This window comes from Schistocerca piceifrons, chromosome 5 (assembly GCF_021461385.2).
Source record: "Schistocerca piceifrons isolate TAMUIC-IGC-003096 chromosome 5, iqSchPice1.1, whole genome shotgun sequence".
Classification (NCBI taxonomy): Eukaryota; Metazoa; Arthropoda; class Insecta; order Orthoptera; family Acrididae; genus Schistocerca; species Schistocerca piceifrons.
Window position 1 is genome coordinate 97005239 of NC_060142.1, and position 13384 is coordinate 97018622.

Consider the following 13384-nt stretch of genomic DNA (forward strand, 5'->3'; position numbering starts at 1 on the left):
GTTTTAGCACTGAAATCCCGGCATCATTAGCAATGGTTGCGTAATGTTATCTGGCTACTTGGAAGAAACACTTCACTAATAGAACATATTTTTCTGTGTATTCTGATAATTATCAATATGGCCTCACCATGCAACATGGGAGAACTCGGACTAAAATACTCAGGGCACAACACAGAGAGCTATCTCAGACAAACAAACCGGATTTTATGGTTCAAAAAATGGCTCTGAAACTATGGGACTTAACATCTGAGGTCATCATTCCCCTAGAACTTAGAACTACTTAAACATAACTAACCTAAGGACATCATACACATCCATGCCCGAGGCAGGATTCAAACCTGTGACCGTAGCGGTCGCGCGGTTCCAGACTGAAGCGCTTAGAACCGCTCGACCACAACGGCTGGCGGATTTTAAGGGTGGAAGAAGATACCGATACCATACGTATATTCTTTTTTATCTGTTCTCATGTACCAATGTTAATCCCTTAAGAACTTCACCACCTGTCAAAAAAAGCAAAACACGCAGAAGGGTGGAGACAAACAAAATGAAATTGCACAGGTTCAGAAAGTATGTGATTTTATTTCAGTGATTCAATATCAAATTTACAAGCAACTTGGCAGTAGGAGGCCAGTTATCAGTATGAGTTAGCGCTACCTCTGGTCTGGATGTATTTATTAATGCGGCTGCGAATTGTGTCATTCAGTTGCTTTACCCTCTCATGAGGCAAGCTAGCCACAACTGCTGTAACTGATCCTTGATAGCAGCGCGGGGTAGCCGTAGTGATTTGTCACGGTCCATGTGGCTCCCCCGTTGGAGGTTCGAGTCCTCCCTCGGGCATGGGTGTGTGTGTTGTCCATAGCCTTTAGATTAAGCAGTGTGTAGGCTTAGGGACCGATGACCTCAGCAGTTTGGTCCCATAATACCTTACCCCAAAATTTTTGATCCTTGATATCGCGGATACTGGCACCAGGCTGGTGTTGACATCCTAGCTGGTCCCACATATGTTCTGTCGAGGACTCTGGGGGTCTTGCTGGCCACGAGAGTAACTTAACATCACGCAGAGACACGTGCCGTGTGTGAAGGAGCCTTGTCGTGTTGAAAAATGTCACTACAATACTCTCGCATGAGAAATAACGCGAGAGAAGATACGATGTCCGTGACATACCATTATGCTGACATAGAGTTCCCTCAATCACTGTCGGCTATGATCTGAAGTAGTAATAGACAATAGCTGCCCACAACACGATGCCAGGAATAACACTGTAGTGCCTCTTCGAAACACTGGAAAATTGGGACCTCTCGCCAAGTCGGTGCCACATACAACAGCGACGGTCATCTGGAACAGTGTAGAAACGCAATTCATCACTGAACACAATGCGACGCGATTCGTCACCAATCCATGCTTCCAGAACACGGCAACACTCCAGGCCTCGCAGTTCGTGGTGTGGCGTCAATGGCAGGCCACGCATGGGACGATAATTCCCTACTCTGGCTGCTGTTAGTCTCCGACCAATGGTGTGGGACGGTACAGAATGGCCACTACTTGTTTTCGGGTGGTATGCGCGGATGCGAAGTGGCTCCAACTTGCTTTGTGCAACATACGGCGAGCCTCCCCTGTGGTGGTCAGACGTGATCGACCAGAACTGTGTCAACAATTACGCCTGCACTCACGTCTCGACGCAGTTGAACTTGGCGCCACTGTCGCATCCGAATGCAGTGCATGTTTCCTAATTACCGTAAATCAGCCTTGTAATAAAAGAAGGGGACGTCAGTTTTAGTTACTAGAGACGACAGTTTGTTTCCAGGTCGACCAGACAGCCCAAGAAGACTATCACTGCGACCGAAAGGCATGACTGAAGGGGAAGTAGGAGGCCCGAATTTAATGTAAATAAAATGAAAATAAAAAGGATAAAAATAAAAAAGATTAAAACAAATTGGTGCATCCGGTAAGCATCAGACAGCAGATGTAGAGTTGTAGCGTTTTAACTCAATCCGTACCACGATCATTCCTGTCACATACCGCTACGTCCACCTCTGGCAATTGTTTGTAGAGATGAAAAATATCTAGATCCACCTTCGTTCCGTGTCGTCATTAAACTGCAGACTGCAACGATACAGCTGTGGGGACGGTGTAAATATTTTCGTTTATTTTTCTTTATTTTATTTTATAGAGATTAAAACCACGAATCCTTTTTGATTCCAAATCTATCTTTTACATTAGATATATTCAATGAATGAAGGTGATCTTTGTTGTGAGCGTTTGTGCATCAGTCGAGAACAAACTGTCGATCCTGTCCAGTCTGGAGAGGTTACGTGACAGTTTAGCGTGTCCACTCGTAGTTTTCGTGTGTCACGAATCTGCTAAAATGTCGAATATGCCGTGCGAACTGCTATAATACGGACAGCTGTAGCGGTTGGCCGGGTTGAGGAGGGGGGAGGGGGGAAGGGTGACTAGTGAGTAATAGGTGAACTATGAGGTCTAGCCCAATACACAAGGACTGTTTTGCTGGAAATGTGAGTAACGGTTGTGCACTCGCAGTCGAAAAACTCTGTGAATGATATTAATATGAGCCTCTGTGATCAATTGCTTAGGCTCTTGAATTAATTATGATTTCAAAAGGTTTTTCGGTGGAATGTTTTAGAAACCTGTTTCTAATGTTCCAAAAATGTTCAAATGTGTGTGAAATCTTAAGGGACTTAACTGCTAAGGTCATCAATCCGTAAGCTTACACACTACTTAACCTAAATTATTCAAAGGACAAATATACACACCCATGCCCGAGGGAGGACTCGACCCACGCCTGGGTTCCTGGGTTCGATTCCCGGCGGGGTCAAGGATTTTTTTTCTGCCTCGTGATGACTGGGTGTTGTGTGCTGTCCTTAGGTTAGTTAAGGTTAAGTAGTTCTAAGTTCTAGGGGCCTGATGACCATAGATGTTAAGTCCCATAGTGCTCAGAGCCATTTGAACCATTTTTGGAGGACTCGAACCTCTGCCGGGACCAGCCACACAAGGACTGCAGCGCCTAGACCGCTAGGCTAATCCCGAGCGGCTGTTTCTAATACACGCAAATTGTACAATAAGCGCTCCCTATTGTTAGCATTTCTTTTGCAATAAAAGTATTGTTGGTTTTGTAAGTAAGAAATTACTTTCACAGTCGCTACTGAAACCGATCTAGTTCATCGTCGAGTCGTACTAGAGGATGATTTACACTATCAGTTTGGCAAGAAAGTACCGTATTTTGTAATTTATAATTGGCAGTGTGTGATGTATGCAAGCCCTGACAGCTTCACCTTCACTAGTACCTGATCTCTTACCTTCCAAACTTCACAGACTTTCTCTTGGATACCTTGTGGGACTACCCCTCCAGGAAGAAGAGACACTGCGGAGACTTGGCTTAGCCACAGCGGGGGGACGTTTCCGGAATGAATTTTTAATCTATGGCAGAGCGTGCGCTGACTGAAAACTCCTGGAAGATTAAAACTGTATGCTGGAGCTGGACTCCAGCCGGAGGCCATTGTACATCGCGGGTAAATGCTGGAAACGTAACGTTACGTTATGTCTCTTCATGGTGGGCTAGTGCCATAAGGTATGCAAAAGAGATTCAGTGAAATATGGAAGGTATAAGACGAGGTACTAGCAGAAGTAGAGCTGTGAGGTTGAGTCGTGAGCTGTCCTTGGATAGCTCGACGACAGACGACTTGACCGCGAAAGGCAAAGTTCCGAGATTCGAGTCCCGGTCTGGCAGACAGTTTTAATTTGCAAGGAAGTTTCAGGTCACGAAATAGCCTGGAAGTGGTTCCAAGAACAGTCTGACAAGCATTTAAATGTGAACTGCTGAGTAGTACTTTTGATGCAGAACAACGCCAACGCTGTTAGTGGGCGGGAGGGGGGTGGGAGGGGGGGAGGTAGCGCTGTGTCCTAAACACGTACCCCTGTTCCAGAACGAAGCCCACGGTAATGACGTGCTGTTACAGCAGAGCTCCACCCCTTCTCCTCTCCCCTCCCCCGCCCGAAAGTGTAGGATGAGCTTACTGCCATTAGTCCACCTTGAGAGCAAGGGACGACAGCGACCCAAGAAGGATATTTGCCGTCGCGTAAACGCGTTCCACAACGGTACGGTACAGGTAATATTTTGGTGGCATCACTCAAATAGCGGGATGTTTTCTTTTCAACGGCACAGCCGATTTCTTTCCTCATACATGCCTCGTCCGACAATGCGCTCCTTCTTCAATGATGACGTTGTCAATGGGACGTTGAACGCTTCCCTTTCATCCAGTCCTTCAATGTATCGTTGTCTAGCAGTTCATAGTGTTTTAAGCAACTTGTCCAACTGTCCTTTTCGATCGATGCACGTGTCCTCGAAGGTACAAACTTGTTCTCCCATCACAGCCTTACATTGAGGGGACACAAGTCATCGCATAGCGTAAGCACATATACAGACGGCAGTAGCATCACGTACACGAGGTATAAAATGGCAATGTATTGGCGGAGCTGTCATTTGTACTTAAATGATTCATGTGGAAAGGTTTCTTGCGTGATTATGGCTTCACGACGGGAATTAACAGACTTTGAACGCGGAAAGGTAGTTGGAGATAAACGGTTGGGACATTCCATTCCGGAAGCCGTTAGGGAATCCAGTGTCTTGAGACCGCAGATTCAAGAGTGTATTGAGAATACCAAATTTCAGGCATTACCTTTCACTAAGGACAGCACAGTGGCAGACGGCATTCACTTAAAGACCGAGAGCAGCAGCGTTTGCGTAGAGCTATCAGTGCTGACAGACAAGCAACACTGTGTGAAATAATCGCAGAAATCAATGTGGGATGTACAACGAACGTATCCGTTAGGACAGTGCGGCGACATTTGGCTTTAATGGGCTACGGCAGCAGACGACCGACACGAGTGCCTTTGCTAACAGCGTGACATCGCTTGCAGCGCCTTTCCTGGGCTCGTTCAATCCTACACGTCTGGAAAAGGGTGGACTTCTCAGAGTCCAGATTTCAGCTGGTAAGAGCTGATGGTATAGTTCGAACGTGGCGTAACCTCACGAACCCATGGAGCCAGCTGTCAACCACGCACTGTGCAACCTGGTGGCGGCTCCACAATGATTTGAGCGGTGTTCACATGGAATGGACTGAGTCTTCTGGTCCAGCTGAATCCATCATAGACTGTAAATGGTTATGTTCGGCTACTTGGAGACCATTTGCAGCCATTCAAGGACTTCATGTTCCCAAACAACGATGCGCCAAGCCGCCAGGCCACAACTCTTCGTGACTGGTTTGAATAAAATTCTGGAAAATTAGAGTGAATGATTTGGCCACCCAGATCGCCCGACGTGAATCCCATCGAACATTTTTGTGGGACGCAATCGAGAGGTCAGTTCGTGCACAACATCCTGCACCGGCGACACTTGCACAGTTATGGACGGCTATAGAGGAAGCGTGCCTCAGTATTTCTGCTGCGGACTTCCAACGACTTGTTGAGTCCATGCCATGTCGAGTTGCTGCACCACACCGGGCACGAGGAGGTCAGACAATATCAGGAGGTATCCCACGACTTTGATCGCCTCAGCGTAATGTAGTGAAAAAAAATGCATTTAGCTGCGGCAGATGACCTATTAAATATTTCTATGTTTTCATGAACTAATCTGGAGACTTTCGGTCTATTTTGCTAAGGAGTCGTGCAGAATTTTGCAAATTCATACTTGTAGGAAGATTTTCGCCACTGGACGTTGCTCCACTGTGACAAAAAATAGGAGTCACTTTGACGTATCGCCTTGTCTGTTAGTGGTTTGGCAAGTTGAGTTGATCATTGAATTTCTGGCATCAGCAGTGACGTAAACACCCAACAGTCACTTTCCACATCTGGCGTTAGGAACTTACTTATTCTGTATAAGAAATAGTAGTAAATAATAATTGTGATGCTCTAACTGTTGGTTGGTAATATTTACTGACAAAATGCAACCTAACGCTAGATATGCGCACTTACGGCTATCCTGTGTGGCCGTTATTAAAAATACGACTTAAAAAGAGAGACAGATTATTAATTGATCTGCAGTGCGTCGGTTCTCGATTGTGTTCAGAAGAAGTACGCATTGCTTACGCGAAGGGGCTTTCTTAATTGATCTCTTGACCCTGACTGCCTTCGCGGAATCAGAAACTTCCATGAAAATACCTAAGGGACATATTTGAATATGAAAATGGAAATGAAAGCAAATTAGTGGAATTGCGTAAGAGGAAGATAAACAGATCGGAAATTGAACACATTAATGGTCTCCCAAATACAATCGAGACTCCGCGATAAAGAGCAAACCCGTAACAAAGCTCATATACAATTTGAATATCATTTTTGGTTAGTGTAAGAAAAGAATAAGAAGAAAATTACTGCATCGTAAAATATTAATATATTTTGAACAAATTTGCTTTAAACTTCTAGACATTGACAAATACACAATAAATGCGTGACTTACATCTGATATTTCTTTTGTACATGCCGCAGGCCAATAGTCGCTGGTTTGTCGGTTCGTTCCTTCTTAAAATTAAATATCCTTGCATGTGCGTAAGTACATTGTATTATCACCCGAATTACCGAAATGTTTGTTCGTCGTTTCACATAGTTTTTTCCGCAAAATAAAAATACAACTTGTAACAATGCTATGTAGTACGTCTTAACATGTCGGCGACCAGAAAGTACAGGGGATAATGAAGTCTAGGAATATTTCTTAACAAAAGATAGATTGTTATTTCTTCTGTTTGCAGCTTCTTGCTATCAAGCGCTGCGGCAATGATTTTAAATATCTGTGGGTCATAGCATTTATTTAGAGTGTTTAACCGCTGGACGCGCGTCTTGGTAGAGGCGCACAATTAAAAAAAAAATCGTCTCTTTACTGTCGCGCTGTGATGCTTAGCATCTTTACGAACTACAGCTCGTCGGCTGTCCTTGTCTTTTATGACAAATATGCAAAGTATCTGAAATCCAATAATATTACACACTGTCATAGCCTGTGAACTACAGAGCCCAGCACCATCCACTTTCACTCACTATTTGTTACTGTTTCTTTGTAAAAACTGATTGTGAACAGAAACCGGCCAGCATCCAGGATGTGCAGTAAAATTAAGGTACAGTACAAACATCTTCACTGGAAGATAAAACACTTCATTGCTTTTTTCTACACTAATATCATTCAAATTCTCACACAAAAAGGGCGGTGGGACAGAGAATAATAAATAAATAAAATATTTTTAATTTAATGAAAGAGGGAAAATTGCGATCTCTCGTGAATTTTTATTTGTTCTCTACCGTGTACCGTATTTGCACGGAGAGGGAGAAAAATTATCCTTTGCTTCCATTGCAACGTAGCAGACATTCCTGGGAACATAAATTCCTGGACTGATTAGATCTCACACAGAAATAATGAAGATAAACTTTCCTTTACCTTTGCTTTTTTCTGAGCACATAAATTTTCAGAGTCTGAGTCATGCTTTAATATAAATTATTTAACACGTTTGACTTTGAAATCTTTTTCAGAAGTATTATTTAGATGGTTATACCTCTTCTAATTGCGGCTGATTACGTGTGGCGGAGTTCGGCAGAAAAAGTATGTAATTCAATGAGACGATGAACGAGAATTGTAGAGACGAAGACAATTGAACGCTCAAAGTGTAAAAAATATGTCGTTGTCTTGCAACAGATTGCAGAAGGCAATATCTTTAAATTATATTGTAGTAAAATGAAATTGTTAAGCTTGAGACGTAAAAATTGTAAGTGAGATACAACTAAATACATTGAACTAAACTTGTGTTAATACAGTGTACGTCAGAGGAACGTAAATAAAAATCACTAGTGAAAATTTAGTTGTTTTTTGCTTCAGAAAGTATGTAATATTGCAAGTCAAATGGAAAAGCGGTGAAAAATACCCGCCCTAAACGGTGGCACACTTCAAAAACGGGAATGCAGAGGACACTTCCAGCTGAAACGAGAAGTCAGATGAAGATGGAATCACTTACGGTGTATGAATTGAAAGTGTTGTTAATAAAATTTCTCTATTTAAACTAGACTAAACTGCCTGTGACTGCTTTAGTCTTTAATAAAACTTGCATCTGACTGCGTATTTAACTGGACTGACCTTTACCTGACTGCATGAAAATATTGTTGGAAAATTAATACTCAAAATACACATCTGACAGCATGAAAGTTTAGTGGTAAAAATAAATGAAAGTCAACAACCTATATCCGACTGCGTCTGTGGACTTAGCTCGTGCACTCCTTCCCGTTTAGCCGATAATAAAACATATATTCAACTCAGCCGTAGTGCAATGGCATAAAATTGTCATTCTAGATAACTTTACTCATTTTGGCCCTGTTTGTTACTGAATAAAAATTCTGTCCTGATCTGAATAATTTGCCACCTGTGCAATGCCAAATAGATTATTTTACTCTGATAAATGAAATTATTATCTTTACTCATGGGAACTTTACTTTAAAGTACCTTTATGTTCAATGCAAGCACAGGCTGCGGAGAATGACATAAGGGGTGAGATGAAACTCTAATTTTATCTAAAAAATATTTATTGTTCAAGCTTTTAAGGCACATGTGAAAAACTAAAGAAACTTCTATAGCATGGATTTACGAGAAAGTTTCACAAAACGCTTATTGCATCAATAATGGGATTTCTATCTATCTTTCAGACATCATTTAATGAAAGAAAACCCATTTTATTAATTATTCTTACTAGTTTCCCCAGGTATGTGCCGAGTTTCGCTCAATATATAGCTTATTATGTGCGTAGCGCCAATTCTTACTTTGATGCTGTCACGACCAGGCTGCCTCCTGCAGGCATCTAGCTCCAACTCGAAACATGTCTGCTGTCTCTGCGCATCTCCTCACCACTACTCAAACTTTTTCCGTGTGCACCTAGCTTTGTTAGCTGTCAAAGATCTTACTACTCGAAGATGTACTACTAGTCCAACCTTGCGGTTAGGAAGTATCGACATTTTTCACTGGCTCTATCCTGATCGAATCTCAGCACATACCTTTCACAACCCTCTGGTCCGATGGATCAGAATTTTGTGGGGGGATCTGCGCAGTTAGCACAGATTTCCCCACGAAATACTAAAAAAAATTTACAATGGAAGATACAATATAAAATATACATAGTATTCTCATCAAAAGAGTATTACAGAGCAATGAAATTGATCAATAAACTTAGGATATTAAGTAAAATGTATAATACCATGAGATTTGCTATTCACAGTGAAGCAAAGAACATCAAAATGTACAAAACCAAAACATCTCTATATAGGACAAAAACATCAGACATATAGGGTATTAAGTGAGGTGTATCAAATCAGACTTTACCAACAGTCCAGGTTTGCAAGTCACAGTGACGCAAAGAACATCGAAATGTACAAAACTGAAATACCTGTTACATAATACAAATGTTACCAAATACAAGCAGAGAAATATGAGGGAACATACCACACTTAACATGAAACTCTACCTAACAGTTATGTAGAATATGAGAAAAAATACGTAAAATAGCGAAATACAAGTGAATCATTAATGTCACACAATACTAAGTGTTACAAAATGGAAACATAGAAATATAAGGAAAAATACCTCGAAAAATATCTAAGTTTACCTAATAGTTACATCATATAAACTTGAATGTTACCACATAGAAGTGTAGAAATATGAGGGAAAAATACCTCAAATTATATCCCAATTTACCTGATAGTTATATAGAATATGAGAAAAAATACACAAAATATGCAAGAAGATACTTTAATTAATACTAGGCTTAACTATTACGTCTTTGTCAAGTTACATGACAGCATAAACTGACTTTCAGTTACCATCACTATCTTGGAGTAAACCATAGATACGTGTCGACTGTCTTCGATAATAGTGAATAAACGGCCTCAGGAGATCAGACACCCTGAGCCCTAAATTAGGTCACTTGTGCAGGACAGGTCACATCAGGTGGGAGACCACACTGACTTATTATTGAGCTGTAGTGCAAGAAGATAGAAATATGTAGCCTCAGGCGATAGGACACGCTGAGCAACCGATTAGGTCCATGTACACAGCATGTCACGTCAGGTGATGGAACACACTGACCCCAATAGTGAGCTGTAGTACAAGAAATGTGAAGAATAAAAGGCATCAGGTGATGGCTCACACTGAGCAACCGATTGCCAGTTAAATCAGGGGATAACTCACCCTGTAACAGAGGTCTCAGGTGATTACAAACCCTGAGCCATGGTAGTATCGAGTGTGAAATATATGTTAAGTCGGAGGACAACACCCACTAACATTCAGTTACAATTATCAGTCATAGAAGGCATGTTATGTCAGGTGGCAGTCCACACTGACGTACTCTTAACATTGTTAACTTTAATTACTTATAGTAGACATTTGAAATGAACAGGTAGCCCACACTGGCTTTTGTCACATTCTCTTAAACTTACATCTAGTAGTCTTTCAGGTGACAATTCAGTCTCTGTTATAATATTAAAAGCAATATACAATAGGCCGTGGACATTTACTGCAAATTGTGTTATCTACGTTTAAGTTAACAAGAAATTAATATTTAAAGTAATATACAGGAACTGTATGCAGTGGACATTTGCTGCGTAAAGAATGTGTTATATATCTTTAAGGTAACAAGAAATTAATATTTAAAGTAATTTACAATAATTGTCTACAGTGCATTTACTGCATAAAAATGTGTTACACATCTATAAGATAACACTAATGTTACCAACTCTCTAGCAAGAATAGTCTTGAGTTGAATAAAATCTATGTACAAAAAAAATTCCTTTAAAAGGTAGTAAAACATGTTTGCATACTATTTTTTGATAAAGTGCAGTAAAGTGATCCCGCACAAATGTAGTGGGAATAAATTGTACCTAATCCTGTTACATACTGTTGTGGATTGGCAAGACAGCCAATCCACTATGAGGAAGCCGAAAGGCACGCGTTTAAGCTCACGCAGGCTGGCGTGAGGTCTGGAACAGGACACGGAAATGAGACTAGTAAAAAACGTACATAGCAGCTGGAATACTTAACTTTAATCCATAATTGGTGAACATCGCTCTGGACGGTACATGTTTTACAGCATCAATAGTAACTGGTAATGGCGTCTTGCTAGGTCGTAGCAAATGATGTAGCTGAAGGCTATGCGAACTATCGTCTCGGCAAATGAGAGCGCAATTTGTCAGTGAACCATCGCTAGCAAAGTCGGCTGTACAACTGGGGTGAGCGCTAGGAAGTCTCTCGAGACCTGCCGTCTGCAATCACTGATAGTGGCGACACGCGGGTCCGACGTGTACTAACGGACCGCGGCTGATTTAAAGGCTACCACCTAGTAAGTGTGGTGTCTGGCGGTGACACCACACATACAATGTCAATTGAAGTGCAAGAAAGTCATGCTGCTCAATTGCAGCAATGATTAACAAATTTCATACAACCTCCTTACATACTAGTTATGTCAAATTTAGAAACGTCATGCTGCTCAATTGCAGCAGTAATCAATGTTCATGAAGAAATTCCTTACAAGATTCAACAGTACAAGTTTAGGCGAAGTCCTACTCAGTAATTTGACTTCATAGTCACATGAGATAAATTAAACCTTCCATTTACGTCATACAATATAAGCCTCTCGTTATGAAACAGTAAGATCAATTCTATCCCAAAAATTTGTATTCAAAAGCTTCCTTTCCTTTTACCATAAACGTACATTATTAAATAGTCTTCACATAGGTATTTCAATAAAATATTCACAGTGCAAACAATCCTAAACGTCTCACATTAGGAAACATCAATCGATCCTACAAATTAGTATTCCTTTCCATTTTAACATAAACGTAATTCTCGAAGGCTTGCATATTAAATCCTTAGTACCATGAAATGGGGCATTACAAACAGTCCCCTTTCTTTGTTCATATAGTTGGTCCTCTAAATCGTGCATTTTAAATCCTAAGTACAATGAAATGGGGCATTACAAATAGTGATTTTACTTAACAGAGAACTGGTACACAGATATCTGACAAAAACAACAGAAAAAAATATTTAGAACAGAAAGAAGAGTAGACTGAGAGCTCAGAAAGGAAGAATGAGTTCTATAGAGCTCAAGGATAGGGGGCACCAACGCCACATGGTGTGTCAGTTAAAGAACAACCGACCCTCTACCCCATTTAGTCCTGTTGTGTAGAGCAAATGGGTAATGTGTTATCACGTGTTAATGTTAAAATCATGTCAATCATGGAAATCATGTGTGAGAAAAAAAGCAAAATTAGTTATATAAATAACACAGAGACGATAAAAGGCTTACTAATTACTGTAGCTGAAAATAATGGTAGTTATGGTGCACCAAAAGACATGAGCATCATGGAAATAAAATCACAGTAATCTTATATTGATATATCATGAAAATAACACACTTAGGGAACAGGCATTAGGAATTGACAACACACTGAGCTCAGTCAAGGAGAGGTATTGTCGTGTGTCAGCAAGTAGCAGTGTGACAAAACAGAAGTGTGCATAAATAGAAGCATATATGCATAGTATGTGGCCACATAATCAACATCACAAATTACAAAGGCAAAAGCATTGATTAAAAGATCCATAAGCACTGTAGCACAAATACGAATAATAAATATGTAGACAATGTGTGAAAATAGCTGTAATGAAAAGCAAGAAGTTAACGTCAGATAATAAAGCAAATTAGCATGCCAACACAGAACAAAATTTCAGCAGAAAGCATATTGCAGATAATAAAGCAAAAATATCAGTCCAACACAGAACAAAATTGCGGCAAGAAGCATAAGGCAAAATTAGCAGGCCAACACATATCAAGATTTCAGCAGAATGCATAAGACATGACATTACTCTAATCCTGAAATAAGTAATCTTACAAAAAAATAAAAGTGCAGAAACACAGAAAGTCACACATAACACACAGAGTTTCGCTCAACATATAGCTTATTATGTGCGTAGCACCAATTCTTACTTTGATCCTGTCACGACCCGGCTGCCTCCTGCAGGCATCTAGCTCCGACTCGAAACACGTCTGCTGTCTCTGCGCATCTCCTCACCACTACTCAAACTTTTACCGCGTGCACCTAGCTTTGTTAGCTGTCAAAGATCTTACTACTCGAAGATGTACTACTCGTCCAACCTTGCAGTTGGGAACTATCGATATTTTTCACTGGCTCTATCCTGATCGAATCTCAGCACATACCTTTCAGAATGAATAAAACGGATTGAGTGTGGTAAGATAACTGCCCAGCTTTAGTAATTATAATGTTTGATTTGAAACACTGAACGTAACGTGACATCTGTTCCTGCACTTCCATGTGAGTTTACCGATCTATGGGGAC